This window comes from Toxorhynchites rutilus, chromosome 2 (genome assembly GCF_029784135.1).
Source record: "Toxorhynchites rutilus septentrionalis strain SRP chromosome 2, ASM2978413v1, whole genome shotgun sequence".
Lineage (NCBI taxonomy): Eukaryota > Metazoa > Arthropoda > Insecta > Diptera > Culicidae > Toxorhynchites > Toxorhynchites rutilus.
This window is the reverse complement of record NC_073745.1, coordinates 28,289,308-28,312,671: the sequence shown is the minus strand read 5'-3', so window position 1 is coordinate 28,312,671 and position 23,364 is coordinate 28,289,308. Positions and strand designations below refer to the sequence as shown.

Sequence of the window (23,364 nt, the reverse complement as noted above, 5' to 3'; positions counted from 1 at the left end):
ATAAACAAGCTGACCCGGCAAACTTCGTCCCGCTCAAAATTCATTTTTTGTTATCAATACCTCCAAACATTCACATTTTCTTACTTACGATCATGAGCCCAATCGTAGAACTGTTCATTGATTCATCTTCTAATTGGCCCTTTACAATGTACTTTCACTATAAATTTCCTAGGACTTCTATTAAAACTCGTCATTATAATATCAGATTATTTTCAGACACAATTCTCGTTCAAGATTTCTCAATCACTTGCAAGTAACATGTTCCGTTACATCGAATAAATGTTTGATACAGAAAATATGGTAGAATGAAGATAGCCCTAAATCGGATAATTCTTTCTTCGAGTTTTGCTTTTATCAACACATTCGGCGATCCATTTTTATTTATATAGATAGATAGATAGGAGTGCGTTTTATCACATTGAAATCCATTTCAACTTTCGAACAAAAATCAATTTCGTTGGCGCAAACATCAAACGGACTAACAACGCTTATCACTATGTAATTATAGAACATATGGGAATTGAATTTTCAAATTTTCCCATTTCCCTTCAGAGTTTTCCGAAAATTTTCAATTTTCATGTTTGGTTGAAATATGTGTAATATTTTTATGGGACCCCCTCTCCATTCCAGGGGAGGAAGGGGTGTCATAGCATCATAAAAACATTTCTCGTACCCAAAAATCCTCGCATCCCAAATTTGTCTCTATTTGCTTGATTAGTTCTCGAGTTATACAGAAGAAGGAGTGTCTATACACCATAGAAACGGTTCATGCCTTCTAAAACCCTCACGTGCTAAATTTTTCTCCATTTGCTTGATTAGTCATCGAGTTATGCAGAAATTTGTGTTTCATTTGTTTGGCAGCAATGGTTTAAGTAGCATTACTCTCATGATTTTATATACAATGTATTGATCGTTGATAACCCGCGAAAGAGAACGTGTAATGAGACTTTTTATAAACCTCTTGAAATTTTAAGATCCTATATCATATATTCACGCTCCCCATATTGGCCAACGCGATAGTATTGGTATTTAAAAAATCCCAGCTGTTTGACCGTCAGCATGACTCAGCGGCCATTCGAGCGTTAGTAGCTATCTCTCTACGACTCGACTATCTCATTTCATGCTTCCCCGTCAAATGGACTTCAAGGCGTATTGAAGTGATTCCCCCAAAATTGAATTCGTTTCTCTCTCTCATGTATCACGTATGAATGTATCGATGTTTGAGTTCAACGTGGCTCAACATATACTACAGGTGAACTCGACTGTTTTTCATTGTACATGAAAATTACTCACGCATATAAAATAGCGTACAGTGTTGTGTTCAGAAACACTGACAAATTTGTCAATTTTGTTGATATAAGCCCGTTTGTCTGACTGTTTTTTTTTTCACTAAATATGAACTCGGAGATAAAGTGAACTAAAATTTTGTTTAGAATTCCTCCGAAACTTCATAGCATACCTGGCAATTGTCTAAGTTCGTTGGTTTGAGTTCACGGTGGGTTAACAATGGAGCCGTCCAATAATGGTGTAACTACTTTTTTGCATCAGAAATCAAGTTTTCGTTTCACCTTGTATGGACGTAAAAATAAGATTGTGTACGCGGCAAATCTACCGTTTTTCATTCGACTATGTGTTGAGAAGTTCATGGATTAGCACTGCTAATTCAGCAGTGGTTATTCCATTGATCTTTTCTGTGAGATATTGCGAATAAGGTTCTGACAAATTGTTTTCCACTGGCGGCATTCAGCATCTTCAACTAAATCTTTCGAGTCCTACTGTTGTAGTCACCTAAACCAAACCAAACCGAAAAATTTATAACAAGATGGCATTTCGTTTACTGATAACAATGGTTCAAGTGGTAATAAGTGGCTGTGATTTGAAATCCAATACTTTGGTCATTGATAACCCTCGAGAAAGTACATGTTGATGGAGCTTCTTGAAACAAAATGAAACTTCTTGGATTTCAATAGACCCTTTACACCAAAACTTACGTTGACAGAAAAGATGTTACTTTGGCAGGAAAGATGCTTTTTCTTGCGTTAAAGGGTCAAATGCACAAATAAAAGCACCTTATTTACGAGTGTTAAAATGATTGTATGTATGGAGCAGACCTCTCATTCTCTCAGACTGAATGTGATCTGTACCTTTACCCATTTCGCGACGGGTGACATGTTAGTGGCAAAGTATGCGAAAAGTTGCAAAGTATGGTTGAGATGCGTCGTCTCAAAAAGGTTAATGCGTGGTTATTTGCAAAGTGTTTTTTATTTTGCTCTCTCACATCACTCTTTTATTGCTATGGCATATACATTATGTACAAACTCGCCTCTCGCTTGAGTACAGCAGTACAGAGTTTGTGCATAGCCGATAGATAGCACATTTTTGTTACTCATCTAATGTAATGAATGAGGACGTCAAAAGATGTGCTAAATATTTATTTTGGGTGTATGATGGGCTTGATTACGAATGGTGAAAACGAAATGAAGTGCATATAACCTTGCATACAAATCATTTCGTTTTCACCGTAAAGTGACGTTCGTGATCATACCCGATATTTTACGTTCTCCATAATGACCAATGCAATAGTAGTAGTATTTCACAAAAAACAAATTACTAGTTCTATCACATTGAAAAACTAGTCAATCACATTAAAAAAGACTTCATCACTTACCGCAGTGAATCCCGATTCTTACCTTCCCCACTAACAACTATCCCTTCCTTGATAAACGCTAGGGAACCACGCTATAGGGGCGACCCTTCTGGCATTCGGGCGGCGAATATCATACTAACATTCCTTCCCTTCCCCTGGTGACTGTAAGGACGTGGCCGGCGTCGTTATTGACCATTTAAAGCTCGAATCACGGAAAATTGCACAACGAGAATGATGTGCTAGTCCCAAGCGTCATTCTGTGTGTTCTTTGTGCAATTTGGTTGGTTCAGGTCATGGAGAGCAACTACGAATTGTACAGTCTACCCAGGCTCAAGCTCGATCACATTGAAAAAGACTTCAATCCTCCCAATTGCACCCAATTCCGCCCAATCGAAAAGTATAGGGCAATTGTCAAACGATAATTGAAGAAAGGTGCCAAAGTGTTTCGAAATGCTGCTGAATGGCCGCTGAGGTTGACCGGTAGAGAGTCCAAACTTTAATGGAGGATATCCAAAGTAAAATACGAAAATTCATCAAAACTGTAACGGAATATTTTTTTCAATTGGCATTTTCAAATCTGCATTGTGACATAAAATCATTTTTGGTATGTGCAACCAATGCCGAGATACAGCTGAGAAACAGATAAATATTTCATGCTTTAGGATTATCGCGCTCCTGCTATTCTTAGCGCTTGTTTTATAATCAGCTGCCTTTGCTTCTCTGTGTCTGTGTCACAGCAAAGTGTCGTTTCAGGACATTCATACACCGTTGATTGGAGGAAATTGGTTTGAATTAACGAAAATTGATCTTTTCCTTTTCTCATACACTCGTTTTGTTTATTTATGTGTGAGCATGTCCGCGCTTTTATACCACTGCGAAGGAAATCCAAACACAGCATTCAATGTGAAGACAATGTGACAATGCGAAGAGAGGAAATATTGCAATTCATGCTCCGTCCGTTTCCAACATGCTGGGTGTAAATACAGCCATTCCATATAGTGGTTCTCAGATTTTCGTGAAAAGTGATAATTTTGTTCTTTATCACAAAACATTAGACCCGTATTTTTTATTTTTTCGTTAGGGTGACCATTTCCATTATAGGGTAGTTCGAAAAATCAATTATTTCCACTTTTTCCCAAAAATGATTGAAGCCAATGAGTTAGTCTTTTATTTAAAAATATTGAAGCTACAAAAAAATGGATTTTGTTTTCGTAATTATTAATTGTAGTCGTTTTTTGTTGTTTTCATGGCTTCAGACTAGAGGGCGCTCTATTTTTGTATATTTTTTTCTGAAAAGCTAATTATTTTTTACAAAACATATCTCGATATCAGAGATGCTATTTTTTTCGTTTTTGAGATATGATTTTTCAAAGTTAACCGGTGGTCCAAACAATCATGCTTCCCCATTTATCCGAAGCATTCTGAGCAATGAAATATGTAATTGTTGAAATGAATAAGATACTGTGCTGTGGAATACATTCTATCAAATATATACCGGAAATCGGATATCGGATAAAATCGGATATAGCGGATCGCCTCCGGGTACACGATTTTAGGGGTACAAAACACCCCATACATTCGCAAATACTTCATCATTCGGCATGTATCATGCATAAATAGCGAAGAGGGAGGGGTGCGAAAGCTCCACTCGACGCCACTTAGAATACCCCATATCAAAAATCGTCGAGCCAAAAAAAAATAACTTGCTCTCAATGTTAAAAAAAAACTAAATGGCAAATCACGCTCAATATTGACAGTAAGATTACTGACAGTAGTACCTACTTAAAGAGAAAAATTGTAAAATGTTCATCGGGAAAATTTAAAATAACAAGTTCCCGGTATATATTTGTCAGAATGTAAGTTTTTGATTTATAAATATCTCACTGGTGTAGAGCGCAAAGGATCGAAAACATTTCATATCTTCCATTACCAACACTGCGCACAGAGATTGACAAAAATCTGATAAAGCTCCGTAGAATTTCCGCTGTGAATGAGACGTCGGTTAGGGGTTGGGGTGTCAGAAACAAACTTCTTCCGACGCAGGTCTGATGGAAAACAAAATGACGATTGCATTGGACGAGTCAAGCATCTTGATTCAGTCGTGAAAAGATCCGTCATCAGCTCAAAAGGGAGCAGAAAGTTTTGGAGCGATAAATGTATTTATAGGTAGCAGGTTTCCCGATGGCGAGATTTATGCATGGCTCGTTCTGACAATGCCATATAGATAACATTTTTCCCTGGAACCTCACCCAACTTAAATCCCATAGAGAACGTTTAGGAAGTCCTTGAATCTGGGATTTTTTTTTCTCTATTATTGTGCCTATCAAACACATTTCGGCTGGTTCATCACTTTTACTTCCATTTTTGGAAGAATGTCGGGAGTGAGAATTGAACTCGTGATCTCTGGGTGAGAGGTATGGATGTTATTACTACGCCAGATCGCCTTCACAATCTGGGATTTCTGCGTGTGGAATCATAACAATAAAGAAATATTTAGTCGACAAAACGAGAAGTGGTTAAAATTCATGAAAACTTTAAGCATTTCCATTTTCCCATACATTTGTTCTGTCCATTTGTGTGCTTTCCCGAACAGAGCTGTCAATAACGAGCAACTTATCGACAACCAACGGAGGGGAAAGTCTCTGTGAACAAAGGAAAAGTAGAAAAATGAAGGGGAATACTTGCCTAGAGTATAAACAGTGGATCTCGCTGAGGCAAACTTTCATTCGGCATCGGACTGATGAGCAATCCAGTTCACTTTGCTTTCGCTGCGCGTTTGGTTTTTCTGTTCGTTTTTCGCGTTATTCGTATCGTGTGTTGACGTAGGATTACGTCTTTCGGGAAAATATTGGGGTACAAATTGAAAATCGAAAATCGAGCACATCGTGAAAATTGTCCAATTTCAATCGCTTATTGCTAAGTCATTTCATGATGGATTGATGAAATTTTTGCGTCAATCGATGTCGGCACTCCATAACAATTTTTTATATTGAATAAAATAATATATGTAATGAAACTAACTTTCGAACAATTGAAAAATATCAACCCCTAGTCTAACGGAAATATCCACTTCTAATTGGTCGAAATTGCGACAAATGCGGCGGTTCCCTAACAGAGACATCTATACCAAGCTGCCTGGAGGAAATCGACATTGCAAATACATGAAAATAGGGGGAATTATTGTTCCTGCCTAAATGCGTTCCCTAACAGAGCAATCAAAACCAAGCTGCCTGGGGGATATCGACATTGCAAATACATGATAACAGGGGAGCTTTTGTTCCCACCGAAATGTGTTCCCTAACAGAGACATCAAAACCAAGGTGCCCGAGGGAAGTTGGCATTGCAAATATTAGCAAGTCGGGAGTATTTTTATATAGCAAGTAGGGTGAGTGATACGATTAATTCTAGCAAATAAAATTTAAATTTGGAACTTTAATGTTGGTTGCTTCGTGAAATTTCATATCAATGACTGGTCGCGTATTGTGATAAAATTTAGCACGAGTGTAATTGTAAAATTGTATATGGTAGCAGTTGTGTTAAAAATGACTTGATATATGAATCGATTTATTTCAATTTTCATAAATAAAAACCAAGGTGTGTTCCCGCTCGAGAACGGGTCGTTCGGCTTAAGTTGTCTGTTTTGTTGTGTTCATTTTCACCCAAGGGGAGTTCATGCTGCGAGAAAAAAATGGAAAAGTGAAGAAATATTTGAAAAAGTGATTTCCCATATGCTCTACATATAGTGTTAGGTGTTATCTTATTCCACTTCGGCATCTTCCATCTTATGCGCACCACCCAACTACTGTTTACCATACTTCTGTCATCATCACTCGGTAAACACTAGTGGAGTGAACAAACAATATCCAACAACCAAACAAAGTTGTCCTTTTCAGGGCCACCAAATCATTATCAAAGAGTTTAACGATGTAATTCTTCAAACATATCCAAATTCAACAGATAGCCTAACGGAATCCTACGTCAACTATGCGGTCGTGTCTCGGACACAACCCTCCTGTGACTTTTTTTCTTTCCGCGTCATAAATTGGACGCTTCGCGTAGTGTGTAATGAGCAAGAAGAAGAGGAAAACAGGCTCTAGCCCTGCAAAAAAACGAACGCATTGCCAGGGGCGATAACATTTCGAGGCAAGCTTCAGCTAGTGATGCACGCGGTGTTGGTGCAGTGAAAAGCGCTCGCACTGAACCGAGCCTTCGCGAGTGTGATACCGCATGGAACTGGTGGCCTCCCGCTGGTGGTGAAGGCGGTCGCTCTTGACAAACTCATCAGCGAATTCGCATCGATGGGTGTTACAGCAGAGTACAAGCTGTGTGGCATAATTCAGTCTTTTTCCAAGCAATTAACATTATTTGTTTTCCGTCATCATAAGGGCTTCGTTGGTGCCTTTGAGAATGCATCAATGCATTAAACTGACGTTATGGCGAAGCAGGCGTTAAGGTTGTGCGCCAAAAAATTATTTGGGGAATACCAAGCATCTTGAATGTCTTACTGGAATGTCATAAGTTATTAGGGTTCGCGTGCCAGTCGCAAAACTGCCTTCAACTGGAATTTCATTTGCGCTAATATTGATCATAATGAAGCATTGCAACTGTTTTCGAGGTTTAACAAAAAGAGTTTATTTTGTTTGTTTAGTCACCAAGAAAGTAAATGTTGTTCTGGAATTTTGTATGTGATTAGGTTTCGCTTGCCAGTAGAAAAACTTCCTCCACTAAGGGTGACAACTGCGTTTCTCTCGAGGATGAGAAAGTAATGTAACTTTTTTCGAGACCAGTAATATTAACAGAAGAGTTTCTTTTGAGGATAGCGCAAAATAGTGAGAAGTTTTTATATTCCTATTAGTTTCAAGCCACCAATATATGGCTCTGTATGCATGCTATGGCGAACGCTTGTTTGGCGCTTGGTTTACGTTGTACGAACGATGCCTAGAGGTGCGATTCCTTTGAGGCAATACTAAATAATATGTAGCAGGATATTTGATACTTGCAAGTGTTGTCATTGTTGTTGTTTCCATGCGGCGCCAAAGATATATTGATGTAGTTATGAGATGTGGAATAATGGTGCTGGTGCAACATGTATATAATCGACTGTAGCCGAGTCTACGTCAATTGCAAAAAAGGCCACCGGAATAACGTTCGAGGTAAATTTTCAATGCATTGACATGAAATAAATTGTGACATACGATCAGCTAGTGTATTGTTTTGCGAGTGCAGGAATGAATCATCAATCAATTATCGTCAACTGATTCTACAATGAAAAAACTTTTTTAGAGATTATTCTACTAAGCAGTTGTTTCTAAAATTTCACAGCATTATAAATAATATCCGAAGGTATAAAAAAGCGACTTATATAAAATAACAGCGTAGTTCTACGTCAACAATGCGGTCGTATCTTGGACACAACCTCCTATAATTTTTTTTATCTTTTTATCCGTATTAAAGTAACTTTCAACACATTGGCTGTCACTTTAGTTCCATTTTTGGAAGAATGTCGGGATTGAGAATTGAACTCGTGACCTTTAGCGTGAGAGGTACGGATGTTACCACTTCGCCAGATCGCCTCCAAAAGTTAAAGTCTGTATGAAAATGGAAGAACCTTTATTCCTTTCATGATAATGTAATCAAAATTACTAACTTTAGTAAACGGTTTTAATAAAAAATAACCTAGTTGTTAAGTTTTCGTTTCTTGAAAACAGTGGAATTTTGATCCCGTTGAGCTACGCTGAAGGAGTCTAACGAATTCATTTTTACGATGATGAGAACAAGCTGAACTTAACTAGCTGTCTATGTTTTTGCCATTTGCTTAGGATACAAAACAATTAATCTACACGCTATTAGAATAATCGTCTTAATCCTGTTATACTCTGCTTCTTTCTTGACATTCCCAACTTCTTTGATATTTCCAAACGACTTTGCTGTGAATCCTCACGGTCAGAACAAAAACAAGACACTTCCGTTAGCCGAACGATGATCATCATCTAATTATTCAAAATTTAAATTCCTCGCGTTTCATTCCAAGAACACCTTCCACTCGCGAAGGTCACCTGTCGCTGTGACCATTTGATGAACAACTACTCGTCATCTTCATCATAACTAACCTGACGCGGTCGCGAATTATCTCCTCACGTTCGGCTTCAATAGGGTGGCAAAACGTGTGTGTAATGGCAGCAGCAGCAGCATTCTTGGCCGATTAGCGCACTGGAGATGACTAATGTGTGCGGTGCTGTTGATGGAAGCAAAGTGTACAAAACATTCCAACCTTATCCGACCTGGACCGCGAACAAAGCGCAAATTGCCAGCCTCCTACCCCCCGTGGTGATAAATCGAGCTTGGAATTCTGCACGAAGAGCACACAAACAAACACACACACACACACACAATCACGTGACGGTAACTAAGCGCGCGCGAGCTTAGTGCCACCAATCCGTGCGACTTTGAGTGTTATTTTTTGAAAGAGGGAGCAATGAAAATAAGAAGCGTTGTTTGTGTTATGTTTGTCGTCTCGATCCGAATCGAAGGTATTTCACAGTTGATCGACCGACTCGTCGGTCAAAGCTTGCTCACCTTGGGTCCGTTCTGCGCCCGCTTGTTCTGCCTGCTGCTATCAATGCCCCCGTGTGTACGCGATAATAACTCGGTGGAGAAAACACATCACGCATTTGGTTATCTTCGATTACCACGAGGAGGCGACTGGCGCATTATGGTACCCGTATCCTAGCGCCACACGCACCCAGGTAGTGATACAATGTACCTCCTAGCTGTTTATGTTTACGTCGCGATATAAAAATAATCAATAATATATGCAGATGTGAGTTCCTGTGAGATTAATCAACCTACGCGTACAACGATGCTGCAAGCTGCATCCGAGATACTTATTAGCTATTTCATCTCAAATTGTCGGGTACACCTTGGATATGGACCGAGTGACCGTGCAATCAGTGAAAATGACCACCTTCAATGTCACAATTTCACTTTCTACGGCCCTCCCCCTTCAGCATAATTATCTGGACCGGGGGTTTCCAGACTAGAATTATCTGGTCCGATTGCTCCACTCCAATTGACTGACTTCGTCCGTTGGACTGTGCTTTCGTTTTCATTCCACACAGAGCAGAACATTACTCATCGTTTTTATCACTAACTTTCATAGCCATCGATAACCCGGATCACAACGATAGTTTCGCTAATCGAAGCTGAATGAAGGACGATGTTATTTCAAGAGCCATTGGTTTATCTTCGAAGCCATACGCAACATTCACTGTGACTTGAGCGCTGACAGAGATTGATTAATGTGTTTATTTGGTACATCCCATATGCCCAGACTGGCTTTTGATCGTGTGTACAATTTGCACCATCTTCGGCACGTTTACGGAACGTACAAAATTATGGAATGACTTCCGGTTGGAACCACATATTATTTGAGCGTTACTTTATGGAAATGACATGCGGTAGACTCACTGTGAATGGCAAACTCCCAAAATCGAGTCCGCATTGATTGAAGATACAATTTAACGCTTCGTTGTTACGATCGTGCAGTAAATTACGGGCCACCTTTCCGCGGATGCAGACTGAGGGTGAGGAGTTCCCGAACGGTTTTGGTAATTAATTTGACATGTTGACCTACACAATCTGTTACGAATACGCACTGTTCCCCAGTTGGAGATTTCTGAATACTTTTATCATTTTTATATGGGGTTTTGTACTTGCACTTTGTGGTTTCAAAACCAGAGCTGTCGTGAACGGGACGGGTACAAAAATGATCCATGTGTAGGATCCTCAAACATTTCCGTTAGCAGGAAAAAAATCATTCGGATGGACCAAAAAAACCAGAACTCTCGGATGACAATATTGTCATGAAATACAATTCAAACAGAAGTACCGTCCGGCGGATTTGTTTGCCAGACGGTTATCGTTATCTTCGCGCCAGTACACTGCGTTTCACAACTATAGAACCACTCATTTTTTCTGAGTTTCCAGAGATATGTAAGAAGTCGGTTGAGTTGAAGTATATAGTGTAGGATATAATAACTATCTTCTAGCCATTTGAACTACATTGTTGTGTTCAGGCGCGAAACAATCAAAAAACTAAAATTTCAGTGTTTCATAACTATAGAACCAGATGGAAAAACTCTCACTCGTTTACAAAATTAAATTCAATTTCACATGAATTACAATAAGTTTCTAATTCATAAATCATCTTTAGTTCTCAATCAGTTCAAATAATCCATTCGGGGTGGTTTTGACCAAGCTGCGCCATGTTGTAGTGTGTATCTCGTTCTACGCAGAGGATACTGCTCGTTTAGGCTCTTCAAATCACTCATACTGCTTGTAAACTGCATGTACAATTCGTACAACCACTCCTCATAAGTTTTTTTACGGGTTTTTGATCTGGTGAACAAGCTGACCAGTCCAGAATCTGAAGCCCCTATTCAATAAACCATGCAATGACCTTCCGGATTTCATGAATTGATGCCAAATTCATACCATTCCGAATGGGTTATTTGAACTGATTGAGAACTAAAGATGACCTACGAATTAGAAACTTATCATAATTCATGTTAAATTGGCGTTAATTTTGTCAAGGAGTGAGAGATTTTCCATCTGGTTCTATAGTTATGAAACACTGGAATTTTTGTTTTTTGAATGTTTCGGGCCTGAACACAACAATGAAGTTCAAATGGCCTGTCTTATAAATGAAGATAGTTATTGTACTCTACACTATATACTTTAATTCAACCGACTTCTTACATATCACTGGAAACTCAGAAAAAATGAGTAGTTCTATAGTTGTGAAACGCATTGTATATAACCGAATGGGTAATCAACAGCTTGGAAGTGTTGCTGATCGACCAAAGAGAGGAGCAAAAGCCAACATGATCATCTGTAAGATAAAAAAAGATCTACTCACACTCACACTTACACATGTGCACGCGATGTTCAATGTTTTTGTTTACACGAACACGCTTTTCGCAGGTGTTCGATGTTGTCCAATGCACCAACACCAACATGTAAAGGGGCTGTCCACATACCACGTGGACAACTTTAGGGTGGGTAGGGGGTAAGAAAATGTCCACGCTTGTCCACGGAGAGGGGAGAGGGGGTATACACTGAGTCCACGTGGACAGGAAGATTATTTTGTTTAAATACAATCATCTATTCATTCAAAATTAAATTTAAAAATACATGTTCAAGAATTTCAAAACTTTCCATATTTATCAATAAATGGATTGAGCCGCTTGAGAGTGCTACCCAGTCAAAAGTTCTTATATTTTATCTCATATCATTGAACTTCTTCAGAGAAATCTGTATTATAAAAATATCTCACGTAAACTGTGAATGACCAAGCTATTTCCTATGATCGAACTTTTATAGTAACGAAGTATGCTACAAAAATAAACGATTTCATAATGGTTGAGATTTTATGATATGCGTAAACTGTTTTATTATCAAATATAATTTCCTATACATTTTATTATATTTCGAGAACAGTTAGTCTTAGGATAATAATGTCTGTATAGTTTTTCATACAGAATTGCGCGTAAAATCATCCTTCCAAAGTATTTTAATTTCGTCAATTTCTAGGAAACAATGTAAATATTGTGAGATTGTCCATGCCCCACTAGTCGTCAAACTCAAAACAATTAAGCCAGTATTCTGATAAGAATATACATGGAATAAGGTATCTGATTCGGAATATTTCAGGAGGTGATAGAGGAACATATTTGATGAAAAAGATTCTTCTACGCATATGGTCAATTCTCAAGTAGGACACTGTTGTTGAACTTTTCTTGAGCCTTATTGCATGTCTTGAACTAACTCTAATTTAGAAAGTACGCTACTTAGAATGATTATGCTGCTCATTTGAAAGATAAGAACGTTTTGCGTAGAATGCAGTTGTAAAACATTCAATTTAATGTAACCAGGAAACCTTAAGAAGTAAAAAAGAACTTTAAAATCTTGTGTCTTTTATGGGCTTTTATTCATTTTCCAAAAAAGCATTATAAACTGGATTGTTTTGATCAACCACATTGAAGCTCTATAACCACTCTACAATTCCTTCCTTGATGCCACACTGTTTTCCTTTTTGTTATATTCCCCTAATTTAAATGTTTCACAACAGAATTTTATGCAAAATTTCTTCAAATGGAAGCAATTGAATCGTGTTAAGCAGGATACTTTTTGAATTAAAATCAAGGCAAAAAAATGAATGTTCAATCATTCTTTCGTAGTTGAGATTTGACCATAAGCGTGGAAAATTTTTATCATCAAACATGATCCTCTATCACCTGAAATATTCCGTATCGATTACCTAACAATATTTTTTTCAACTTATGAGAAAGTTTCTTTAAATTTTAATAGAAAGTTAATTGATCTATCAAAAACTTATTTCAATCGGGCAGAGCTATATTTTTTTGGGAAAATTGAACAAATTTAAAATAATGGATGGGGAAGGGCAGTGGCTGATTAATTTGGCATGGAATCACTCTCTAGTAAACTGTTGGAGTTTCATAAGTGATGTTTTGATAAGTATTTAAGCGGAGGAAAATCAAAACAACATAAATGGGAGAAACTAAAGAGCAATACAAATAACTTTTCGGGTAAGGTTAGTAAAAAATCAATGAGTCGTGAGTTTTTTATGTAAGTTTTCCCCACGAGCTATTTGGAAGCCATCTAGACTTTTAATGCAGATTGGGCAATAAGCAGTTAAAAATAAGAAAATATATATTGAAAATATTTTTAATACGCTATTAGTGCCCTCTGAAAATTTCCCGAACTATTGCGAAAAAGGTTTCGTATTGTGTTGACGAGTAAAAGTGAATCGAGTGTGTAAATGAACCGACATTTCCTGTGATCAATCGTATTCCGGAGTGGACAAAGAACTACACTCGACAAAAAAAGAGGAGCAAAATGCCACATCGAAAATTTTGAGTGATTTTTGAAACGCAGTAACTCTGTTATAAAATAATGCATTCGTCAAAGCAACAACTGGACCTTGTATAGAATATTGTTAAGTTTGCAGTGGGCAGTTTTGACCATCGATTTGCTGTGCGTTCATTATTTCATGAAATACTCTTAATTCAAAATTAAAGCATAATTTTTCATTCGATAGAGAATACCTTTGTAGTAAATAGTCCTACTGAAACTTTCTATGAATCAAATGGAAGCGAAACGATCAGGTTGATTGGATTGTTATTGGGAATATATTTCCTAATAACAATCCAATACATTTCTATAAATTTCTCGACAAACGACAAAGTTACATTTCTTATTTAGACCGTATTGGTTTTGATATATTGGGCGATGAATTGTTTTCGTGCGAACAGCTACTCCAACGCCAAAAACGAAAGGAACGTTATGCTTGTAGAACCATTCCGAGTTCCAGGATTCAACTTTTAATTGGAGAGTACCAGGACATTTGCGTGACCTTTGAGGCTAAGCCAACGTACAGCCTTGGTAACCACACAGATCGTCAAGTAGTGGGTTTGTCCTGTTTGTGGTAGGGTTAAATAGTTGTACTCTGCAAAATCAATGAAAAACATACTTGGAAGGTATTGTTTGATTGATTGCGTCTGAAGTAAATGATGTATTAGGCTGTCAAAAAAGTCCTGCGGTATTTTTTTTGAATTTTCATTTGTTCATAAAATTAGTTACAATCACCTGTTTTAAGTCAAATATGCACCGTTTCGTTCGATGACTTGTTCCCAACGAGATGCCAACTTCATAATACCCCTGTTATAGAAGCTCGCTTCCTTATTGGCAAAAAACTCGGAGAGCCAGTTTTTACAGGCCTCTTTTGTGGCTAACTTCTGACTACCTAGCTCGTTCGCCATGGACAAAAACAGGTGTAGTCACTTGGTGCAAGGTCCGGACTATACGGCGGATGCAAAAGAACCTCCCATCCGAGCTCCCGGAGCTTCTGGCGCGTCACCAAAGAAGTGTATGGCCTGGCGTTGTCCTGATGGAAGACAATGCGGCCTCTGTTTATCAAAGATGGCCTCTTCTTCATGAGTGATATCTTCAAGCGGTCCAGTTGTTGGCAGTACAGGTCTGAATTGAGCGTTTGGCCATAGGGAAGCAGCTCATAATAGATTATTCCTTGACAATCCCACCAAACACACAGCGGAACCTTCCTGGCCGTTAATGAGGGCTTGGCCACCGTCTGAGCCGCTTCAGCGGGCTTCGACCAGAACCGTTTGCGCTTCACGTTGTCGTAAGTGACCCACATTTCATCGCCAGTCACCATCCGCTTCAGAAACGGGTCGATTTTGTTGCGATTCAGCAGCGATTCACATGTGTCGATACGGTCAAAAATGTTTTTTTGCGTCAACGTGTGTGGCACCCATACATCGAGCTTCTTTGTGAATCCAGGCTAATTCATATGGTTAATAACGGTTTGATGACTTTCCCCAGCTCTTGGCCGATGCTACGGCTGCTACTATGCCGGTCTTTCTCGGCTAATTCAGCGATTTTGTCGCAATTTTCGACGACAGACCTTCCGGAGCGTGACGCATCTTTGACGACCTCTACACCAGAACGAAAACGTTGAAACCATCGTTGTGCGGTGGAAATGGAAACTGTATCGGGTCCATAAACTGCACAAATTTTATTGGCAGCTTGAGATGCATTTTTGCCTTTGTCATAGTAGTACTGTAAAATATGTCGGATTTTCTCTTTATTTTGCTCCATATTTGCGACACTATAACTCACGAACGACTTAACCAAACAAAACACTGTAAACGACTATATTATAGCGCGCAAAATACCTTTCCAACAAGCTATAGTATGACTCGATACAATGAATACAACTAGAACTACGCGCTTACAACGACACCTCGCGGAAATACCGCAGGACTTTTTTGACAGCCTAATATTCCATGAAACTAACCATAGGACGATACTAACATAAGCTAAACTAACCGAATATTGCACCTTCAGATTTTCACAAGTTCAGGTTTCAGCAAAATACTCTCAAGGGCAAAACTTTTACTCCATGGACTGCATAAAATAACCTTGGCCAGAACATGTGGAAAAAACTGTGAAAATAAAATTTAATAAATGAATGTCTACCTAAAGCCTGTCCACGTTAAATTTCGGACACTTTTCTTTCAGTGTAGTTTAAGAAATATTCCATTAATCAATGGAATATTTCACTTACATGACAGCTGAAACCCTTTATTTCGATGTCCAACATGTTTACATTCTTCTTCAGTTTGGTAATATGGCGTCGAATCAAGTGGAAGTACGCAAACGCATTTTGCGCGAACGGTAGCAAAATCAAACACTGTCGGTACGCGATCTCGCCAAAAAGCTAAAACTGCCGAACAGTACCGTGTTTAGTGTGTGCAAGTTGTTCGACCAGCGTTTAACTGTGAATCGGAATGTTGAAAGCGGAACAAATCGAAAACTGTGCTATCGACAGATGGACCGAAAGGTAGTAGCCTTTCAGTTAGAAATGTGGCTCGAAAGGTTGTAAAATCAAAATCATATGTACGAAAAGTGAAGCAGAGGCATGGACTGAAGGCGTACAAAGTGAAAAAGGTACCCAATCGTGATGATAAGCAAAATTTCACTGCAAAAAGCCGTGCTAAGGTGCTCTACACCCAGTTTTTGCCAAAATGTTCATGTACCAGAAAGGACGATGAAACTTATGTTCTCGAAGACTTCAAACAGCTTCCGGGTCTCGCTTTTTATACTGCAATGCAAAGGAATGCCGTAGCCGAGTGTTTCCGGACCAAGAAGCAGTCTAAATTCCCCAAAAAGTACTTGGTACCTGCCAATCATAAATATGCAGTTGTGGCCGAAAAGCCAAATCTTTCGTCTCTACCGGCACTATCAAAAAGGATGTCTACGAGAAGGAATGTCTCCAGAAGCGGTTGCTACCATTCATAAGAAGCCACGACTCCCCAGCGTTGTTTTGGCCAGATTTGGCACAGATGGCAAAGTCCATCCTGGAATGATGAGGTCAAATATGTGCCAAAAACAGCAAATCCACCTAACTGTCCAGAACTTCGCCCAGTGGAAAAGTACTGGGCTCTGATTGAGCGAAAACTATTCGAAACTAAGAAGAAAGCGAATGGCATTAATGATTTCAAGAGGAGATGGAAAAGCGCCGCCGCCAGCGTATCTGAGGATACTGTACGGAACCTAATTTCAGATGTTCCCAAGAAAGTTCGTGAACTTTACAGACAACGTAATTTACATCGAAGTAAGCTTTCTTTGTTTTAGATATAAGTCTATTTTACCGAAATGAACAATCGGTTTTGTTGTGTTACTCGTTTTCCCAAAAATCGGCACAAACTATTCGGACAACCCAATATGAGTTTTGCTGATTCCTTCTTGATTTTTATTTTCATTCTTCCTGATTCTTAGTTGCTGATTTTGATCTTCTAGAAGAAAAATGTTTGATAAATTTTCAACATTTTACTTGATTGTGCAGTTTTATTGTTGTACAGTCCTTTGAAGTCACCAAAGAAATATTTCTAATTTCGGTAGGATTATTTAGGATGCAATCCTAGTGTCGAAGGGAATCAATAGTATTTTAGTTTTTGCCATTGGAAAAGCAAAGATATGTATTTGTCGTGGGCTCTCGAAAAGCGATTTTGAAGGAGTAGTATTTTTTTTTTTTTTTTTTTTTATCTGTATTATAGTGACTTTCAACACATTTGGCTGGTTCGTCACTTTTACTTCCATTTTTGGAAGAATGTCGGGAGTGAGAATTGAACTCGTGACCTTTAGCGTGAGAGGCATGGATGTTACCACTACGCCAGATCGCCTCCGAGTAGTATTTTGGGTTCAATATCAGTTAAGCCCAAAATATAAATGATTAAATAGACTTCCATATGTAGTAGAGCAAATGTGATGAAAAAGAACGACTTTTTAGTAACTGTTAACATTTCATACAGTTGCCATAGCCGAGCTTTTCCTGCAGTAAACTATTTCACATATTTTCAAACTGTAAGATATATTGGTAGGAAGAGGTGTAATTAATACTACAAAAATAGAATTTGAAACAAACTGAAGAGCGATACAAATAACTTTTTGCGCAATGTTGATGGAAAAATCAAAGAATAGAAAACAACCGATCCTATTTAAAAGCCAATTTGTATAATTTTTTCATTTTTTGAATATATGATTTGCGGAGACGAATGAATCGAAATATTCCTTGAACATGTTTTTTATTCTTGAATTGTTTTTTTTTATCATTGAAAAACACCAAATATAAAATAGGACTAATTTAAAATAGAATATAGGCGCAATGCAATTATTTACCTTTTTTCAATCAAAATATTAAAAAAATATGGAAGAATGTCCACGTGGACAACGGGGGAGGGGTATAGTCATTGTCCACGCTTGTCCACGGAGGGGGAGGGGGAGCCTAAAATTGTGCTTTTCTGTACACGTGGTTAGTGGACAGCCCCTTCACATCAATGAAGAGCGCTATCGCGACATGTTGGAAGACTATTTTCGACCAGAGTTGGAAGATCTTAACATCAATAATACTGTATGGTTTCAACAAGACGGTGCCACTTGCCACACAGCGCACATTACAATGGATTTATTGAAAAGTAAGTTTGATAAACGTGTTATTTCGAGAAATGGACCTATCGATTGATCGGCGCATCCATGCGATTAGACGCCATTGGATTTCTTTTTACGAGGCTATATCAAGTCACTGTCACAGACAAAATCCAACGCGGAATTCGCAACATTTCTGTCGAAATGTGTGGCCGAGTAATGGAAAGTTGGGTCCAACGATTCGATCACTGTAAACGGACCCGTGGTGGTCAGTGATCCCGTTCTTGATGTTCTTGATGAAAAACATGTTACTAATAAGACCGATAGTTCATATTGAACTATATATCCGCGATCACAAATGTATTCAATGTTAATTTTGTATACGAATAAAGCACGGAAAATGATAACCAACCGTGGAGCAAAGCGTGGAAAATTTTGACCCGGGCGTCAAAGTTCCGGTCCAGTCCCTAGAACCTCAACTGGTTGCGTCAAACTTTTCCATCTCTCAACTAAACCAACGCGGTAAACAGAAGTTAATCAGGATGCCAAGCATGTTTTTTTTACTTCGAATCTGAGCAATTGAGCGAGGCATAGTTGATTCGAGGCCGCACCAGCGCCTCATGATTCCCTTCATATTCCGACAAAAACCGGTCCTCTGCGGTCTGTGCCACAATCTTTCTTCAAAGGAACTATTTTGAATTCACTGCGAAAATATTTGAATTCAAATTGAGCATCGCAATTTAACATAACAATAACATTGCCATGATTCCTTGCATAACCGCATGACATTGCTCAATTCTGTCAATATTGACATTTCTGTTATTTTTCCTTGCACGATCAAAGTCCTACTTAGCGTATTTGACCAAACTTCAGCGACATCTTCGAGTAATTATTTCTAACCGAAAAAACTCTCCATTTCGCGTATTGCTTTTTATGAGAGAATAATATGTAACACAAAAATGTAGAGCAGACTGGCAAAAAATTCCACTGAAAAATCCCCTGCAAATTGGGCTTTGCAAAAGAAGAAACACAAATTGAACAAAGTAGATTACAGAGCACTTTAGAGCACTCACGAATCGATGATGGAATCAATCAATAATATTGCATAATTGTTCTGGATTTATTTGTTTATTGCTGAGACTGTTTACAAGGCTGCTTGGCGCCACTTGCGTAATTCGTTTGTTCGATGCACACTTTCTTTAACGTTGATTTGGCATAATTCTTAAATAGTCAATTTCAACACGGAGTTGTTCATTGTTGTTGATCTGTCCATTTTACTGCGTACTGACCTTCAATCGCGTGAAATGTAAGTAGAAGGTGTAAATAATACTCAACTTCTAATTCACTACTCGCGATCAATTATTACTCTTATGAAAATAAAAATCACTTTTAAGATAATTAGTTTTAATCTAGTCTAGAAATGATAAACAATATGAACTTGATTCTAATGTCCAATAATCCGACGAACGCGACTTAACATTACGCAAAACGCACCATTGGTGGAATTGAATAATTTCAATTACAACCGGTTTTTGTGAATGTTCAAAGTCAGGCGGTCAGTGACGGGCATACTCCTATTGAACTGAAAAACCTTAAGGTCACCGTGTGTATGCAATTGCGTGCGGTTCATAGCTCAACCCTAATGGCTTCTTCGTAAGATGATGGATATTGAAATCGCACTTTGAGCATGTAATTATCTTCTGAACCGTACCTTCTATACAGCCGTTTACAACAATTTAACATCACAGCGCCAGGTCAACCACTTACCTTCTCGTTTCGATGTAGTAGCACTGAATCCACACGACAAATTTGTAAGATTTTTGCCGATTGAAATAGCCAGCCACTCGCGAAACTGGTAGAAATTCGAGGTGACCACCTTTCTTCTTGCACCTGCACACAAACCGTCACACAACTTTGCTTCCTCACTTTCAGAACCAGCACCAAAGAATGCACTATGGACAGAGCCTCGGATGTCTGTATTGAATATTATTATTTTTATTACGTTGTCGTTCCTTCGTTCCCTTCTCCGTCACTTCCTTGATTTCAGCTAATCGAGAGAAACCCGCGTGTTGAGCGAAACACCGACTAAACTCTACCGAGCAATGTTGAAACTCTACCTGTCGCTTCAATACTAGCGTCACTTCGGACAAGCAGTTTAGGCTTAACCCACTGAAACCTGGTAAGCGCGATGGAGTTGGAGTTGATGCATCCTCTCTTCTTTTTCATGGCTCTCTCGCGCTCTTGTCGCTCATTTACTACTCCCATTTGTCTCTGGTTTTTGGTCCGGTTTTATCCGGAGATGCCATTAGCGGGTGTGTATGTGTGTGCGATCTCCTGACCGATGATAACCTCACAAAATGTTGGACTCTACTAGAAATAGCGATCATACCAAGAATGTGGACGTTTGCCCGTTGTCATATGAATAATAGTCAACAGTACTTGAAAACATAACAATGTTAAGAAAATTAACAAAACATGCATAGTTTGCTGGTGTGTCAGTAATCATATTAAGGCAAACGTAATGTTGTTTCCCTCGGATCAGGAAACAGTTGTCATTAAATGCTATGGAACTTTCATTGATATCGAATCGATAGAATTTTTGGTCTGAAAAGTCAAATACCATTAGCGACTTGTTAGTTTTGTGTATTCGTGTACCCTTAAAACATTCAAATGATCTGTCAATTGCACGGCGTTCTCAAAAATTGGGCATCTCCCAAACCTCATTATGGCGTATTTTGCGTAAAGATCTTGGGCTACAACCTTAGAAGATCAAATTGATTCAAGAACTAAAGCTACTTGATCATTTGAAGTGCCGAAACTTCCCCTTTTGGGACCTGACGAATCTTGGAAAAAATTATGAAATCAAAATCATCTTCAGTTATTGATTGATTCATTGTTTTTAAGAGGCTTTAAACTTTGCAGTTCATTCGCCTCTAAAATCTTCAGTTATGATGTTTATTTCTGGCTAAATGACTTTGTTAACAAGAAAATATGTATTATTGTTTTTGTCCTCGTTCATGCGATTTGACGTCATTGGATTTCTTTTCATGGGCCTATGTCAGGTAACTGGTCTACAACATCCATCGCGAAATTCGTAACTTTCCGGTCGGAATGCGTGGCCAAATAGTGGAAAATTGGGTCCAACGAACCCACCGTTGACAGGTCCTTAATGAAAGACTCATGAGTACCAACAATTTATAGTTTAATCTATAAAGACATGTGTCGTATGCAGCATGAAAAATAATTCCTCTCCAGGTATTAATTTACCACAAAGTCCACAAAATCTATATAAATAAAAATGTAAGACAAAATCTGTTGGTAAGCGGATAACCCGAAGAAGGGATGATCCGATTTGAGCCTTCTGTATTTTGTTGTATTCGTCTCTTCCCGTAGATCAATATAAAGGGTGTGTCACATCAAATTGCATCACGGAAAAAACGCTGTAAAAATTCGCCCAATAGACCGATCCTTTTGAAAATTTTAGACAGTAAAATAAAAACTATTAAACAACTTTTGGCATTTTCTTTTTATTCATACGTCGAGCCCAAGCCCGTATGCTCGCACCTTCCTCTTTACCCCGTCCATAAGATTCTGTACAACGTCAGGTTGTAGTTTTTTTTGAACAGAAATCCATTTTCTCTTGAAGTTCGCCTCCGATTTGACAACTTTGGGGTTCTTCCGGGGGACCTGCTTCATAATCGCCCAATATTTCTCTATTGGGCGAAGCTCCGGTGCGTTGGGCGGGTTCATTTCCTTTGGCACGAAGGTGACCCCGTTGGCTTCGTACCACTCCAACACGTCCTTTGAATAGTGGCACGAAGCGAGATCCGGCCAGAAGATGGTCGGGCCCTCGTGCTGCTTCAATAGTGGTAGTAAGCGCTTCTGTAGGCACTCCTTAAGGTAAACCTGCCCGTTTACCGTGCCGGTTATCACGAAGGGGGCGCTCCGCTTTCCGCAAGAGCAGATCGCTTGCCACACCATGTACTTTTTGGCAAACTTGGATAGTTTCTGCTTGCGAATCTCCTCCGGAACGCTGAATTTGTCCTCTGCGGAGAGGAACAACAGGCCCGGAAGCTGACGAAAGTCCGCTTTGACGTAAGTTTCGTCGTCCATTATCAGGCAATGCGGCTTCGTCAGCATTTCGGTGTACAGCTTCCGGGCTCGCGTCTTCCCCACCATGTTTTGCCTTCTGAACCTTGTATGTACGCAGGCCCTCCCGCTGCTTGGTCCGCTGGACGAATGAACTTGACAAATTCAGCTTATTGGCGACATCCCGGACCGAACTTCTCGGATCACGTCTAAACTGCTTAACTACGCGCTTGTGATCTTTTTCACTGACGAAGCATCCATTTTTGCCGTTCTTCACCTTCCGGTCGATGGTTAAGTTCTCGAAGTATCGTTTTAATATTCTGCTGACCGTGGATTGGACGATTCCCAGCATCTTACCGATGTCCCGATGTGACAACTCCGGATTCTCGAAATGAATGCACAGGATTAATTCACGACGCTCTTTTTCGTTCGACGACATTTTTCCAAATTTACGAAAAATTGACAGTGAAGCATGGCCAACGTGATCTAAACACTCTTATCTGATTATAAGCGAAAGCTGAAGATATAATTCCTAAAAATTAAATTTCTACAGCGTTTTTTCCGTGATGCAATTTGATGTGACACACCCTTTAATAACCCCCTTCCCAACAATTCAGGAACGATTGTTTTTCAATAATCGAATCGAATAAACGAATCGATGTCTCAGTGTCACCCAATCAAAGATTTCTTCGGGATTTTGAGCTCCTTGGTGTACGAGTCCAACTGGAGAACCACGAATAGCAAACAGTTGTTTGGTAGAATCGAGAGATGCATTCGCAAAGACCGTATGCCGTGCTCCTGTTCCGACATCAAATGGAATCTTCGTCCAACAGCCGATTACAGACCGTTTTCAGATGTTCCCTAAGTGGTACAAAAACCGCATTTTTAGCGTTACATAATTTATGCGCGACCCCTAATTTCTACAGATTTAGATATTAGATGCTTCTGTGAGATTTAGATGCAATTTTATATGCACCTGATGCATATCGAACAAGAAATTTAACCGTCCCATTATATGGAAAAAGAAAAGAACAGAAATTGTTTCTCAGAAGTTATGCGACTTATTCGTTTTGACAGAAGAGATGAGCAAACCCAGCATTTGC

General features: G+C 39.0%; 1 protein-coding gene across 1 annotated transcript in view; it reads right to left on the bottom strand.

Annotated features, from left to right (window-relative positions):
• The window catches only part of LOC129767502 (Na(+)/H(+) exchange regulatory cofactor NHE-RF1), a 67,025-nt gene extending 46,705 nt beyond the window's left edge, over positions 1-20,320 (bottom strand). The window contains exon 1 of the mRNA XM_055768479.1: positions 19,940-20,320. The gene's annotated coding sequence lies outside the window, so the exon portion shown is untranslated. The remainder of the gene's footprint in view (positions 1-19,939) is intronic.
• Between the last annotated feature and the right edge of the window lie 3,044 nt (positions 20,321-23,364).